Source organism: Lipotes vexillifer, unplaced genomic scaffold (assembly GCF_000442215.2).
Source record: "Lipotes vexillifer unplaced genomic scaffold, Lipotes_vexillifer_v1.1 scaffold1113, whole genome shotgun sequence".
Classification (NCBI taxonomy): domain Eukaryota; kingdom Metazoa; phylum Chordata; class Mammalia; order Artiodactyla; family Lipotidae; genus Lipotes; species Lipotes vexillifer.
In genome coordinates this window covers 815,742-818,790 of record NW_006777938.1, presented here as the reverse complement: position 1 = coordinate 818,790, position 3,049 = coordinate 815,742, and the positions used below count along the sequence as shown (strand labels likewise).

General features: G+C 44.7%; 1 non-coding gene across 1 annotated transcript; it reads right to left on the bottom strand.

Annotated features, from left to right (window-relative positions):
• Positions 1 to 50: 50 nt before the first annotated feature.
• Positions 51 to 123, bottom strand: TRNAG-CCC (transfer RNA glycine (anticodon CCC)). The gene has a single exon. It is a non-coding gene; the product is annotated as a tRNA-Gly (tRNA).
• Between the last annotated feature and the right edge of the window lie 2,926 nt (positions 124 to 3,049).

The following is a 3,049-nucleotide window of genomic DNA, read 5'->3' as shown; positions in this document are numbered from 1 at the left end:
TTTTTTTTTTTTTTTTTTTTTTTTATGCTGCGCTATGCGGCATGTTGAACTTCCCCGACTAGGGATTGAACCTATGCCCCCTGCATTGGGAGTGCAGAGTCTTAACCACTGGACCACCAGGGAAGTCCTATGTGAGGTTTCTTAGCAAAGTTGAGGGCAAGGCTGGGTTCAGACGTGGGCATCCAGAATTCTGGCCTTTTCAAGTGAATATTCTTCAAACATGTGTTTCATGTTTATGTAGGAGCGGGGCTAAGGGTCTGACCCCCATGTTGGGGGAACGTAGTGGGGCTGACGGCAGTGCTCAGCCTCTCCATCCCTTGAGTATTTCAGCTCTAGCCCCAGACTCCTCACTCAATGAAACTGAAGTCCACAGCTCCTCAGAAGCCAGACAGGAGCCCCCTCCCTAGAAGTCATCATCTGTGCTAGTGAAGCATGCCCTTTGGGGGGCTGATGCTTGGGCCCAGCAGGTTTCAACCACAACCAGGTGTGGTTGAAACTCCTCCTGGGAGGAGTTTTGTTAAATACAGAGTCTCAGTGAGCAGCCCTCACCCACACATCCAAAAGAGTGCTATTAAGCATCTCTGGTGACTGCTGAGTGCCTGCTAGGGCCTCCCTGGTCCTGATTCTATGTCCCAGGGTAGCGTCTGGTGGGGGAATGAGATGGAACCAGACTGTCCTTAGGCAGTAGCTCTGGAACATACTGGGTTGACTTTCAACGTAACCTGGTCCTCTTCACCTCTCTCCACCTGAAGAGGCAACGGTTGGGCTGACCTCAGCTGTGGCTGCTTTGTTCCACTCTTGTGTCCTCTGTTCCTTGTTCTCTGGCTTTTCATCTTTTTGCCCCCTCCTGTTCTCAGGTGGCCATTGGCTCACCCATGCTAGCAAGCTGATGCTCCTATTTTTCCCAGGGCACTATTTTAAGGCAATAAGTTGCTTTAGGGAACTAGGTTAGTGGAAGTTTAGATCATAACGCTGCTGGGAAGATATCTGAGGTTTAAGCATGATTTTCAACATTGTTATACCTTCACCAAGTTATCGCATTTCCAGTAGTGAGGATACCTACTTGAAAGTATTTTCTGCACATTTTAAAGTTTGCCTCTCACAGTAGTCTGTTGAAGTAGGAAGGACAGCTATTCTTCTTCCCATTTTAGAGATAAGGACACTAAGCTTCAGAGAGGCAAAGGGACTTACCTTAGGGCATGTTACCAGTAAGTGGCAGAAATAGTTCGATCACATAGGCCTCTGACCTAATATCCAGCATTCTTTCCTCTGTTCCTCAAATAGTCTCAAAGTATGCTATTTTAGGGATCTATCCTGAATTTTAACATAATTAAAGCTGTTAATTGAATCTCTCTTTTTTTTTTTTTTTGAGTCTCTTTTATAGACATAAGATAGGATTGATTCGATTCCGTTTACCTCAATTCTATGTTGAGTCCATACAGAGGGCTGGGCTAAATTTTGGGAATGGAAATGGAAAACCCAGGCTCTTCCCTCAAGGAGCTCACAGATGAGGGGGATACTCTTTTCACTGGTACTTTCCCAATCCCTTCCCAGTCCCCTCCAAGCCTTTGGAAAGAAAATACGCTTTCTGCTTCACCAAACTGGAGGGCTGACCCTTCAGAGTGGCTTGGACTTGGAAGAGAAACAAATGGTCTGGCAATCTGATAAAGCCAGACCCTAGTGGGAGAACCACTTTTTGAGCTGCTTCAGTGGCTCTTGATCTGGAAGAAAACTCTGTGGTGGAAAAGACCATGATGCAGAGCAGCACATCTCCTTTGGTACCAAGATGTGAACCCCACATTTTCCTCCCTTGCTGTGAGCTCTGTGGCTGTGCCCATCCCTGTAAGAAAGGGACCTCATCAGAATCTCTTGAGAGACTGAACCAGACCTGTCCCATTTGACCAAGAGAGTTGTTAGTCACACTTGCATGTTGATACTCTCCTGAGCCCAGATGACCTTTACAAGTAACATAACATTACCGAGATCTACCATGGTGGCTGCGTTTTCCAAGCACAAAACTAGGCCAAGTGGCTCTACAGGCATGGCTGGGACACTAGGAAAGAAAAATCAACACGGTGACTCCTCTGAAAAATCTGGAAGTAAAAATGACATCCCTCCTTGCATCCACCTTCCTGTTCTGGAAGACCTTCTTTGGGAGGGTGAGCTGGGGAAAGGGTTTAATGGTAGGTGTGCTTCTCTGCCACGTGCTGCAGTAGATTTCTTTCATGGACAGCTATCTATTTTTCCCTTTTGCTCCATTTCTGTTCTTGTGACACAGTTAAAGTTCTCCCTTGCTGGGGATCTCAGCCTTTTGCTTTTCCTAACATCACAGAGCACCCTCCTAGGCAAGTGACTTTGATATACCCATTCTTCTGGGGGAACATAGGCAATGATACTGTCCTTCCTTGCTTATTTGACCAAAATCCTGGACCTAAGTAGAATTTTGGGACAAAGCCTTCCCTCCTCCTGTCTTTGCTGCCCAACTCTCCCTTGATTTCTTTGTTCTTAAGAAACCTTCAGGACATATGAGATTGAGAACTATCTGGGGATCTCAGACAATCAATACCATTTATTATTGTCCTTCATGTGGAGCAACAGAGCCATAGGTCTAATTTCCTAGTGACCCTAGATTTGAAACTTAATTGAGTCCTGGAGAGCCATGACAAATTGAACCATTTGTAAGTCGTACTATCATTTTCAGCAAGCACCATCTTACAAATTCTACTTGCTGCCTTGGAATCTAATCTTATACCACAAAAATACCCAGAGTAATTACAACAAAATGAAACTAAAACAGATATATGCTTTTCAAACATTTATAAATTATATAAAAAGAAATTCAATAGAAAATCTACAGCAATGTTTAATGTGGGTGACTCTTTTGTCTTTTGGACTGAAATGGACTGGCTGAAGCTTCTGAAAATGTTCCTTCAACGAAGCTGGGATTGAAGTCATCTTCTTTTGTGATAAATCTCCCTAGACAGTGGCTGTCCACTGAAGGTGATGTTTTGCTCCTGAGGGGGCATTTGGCAATGTCTGGAGATATTTT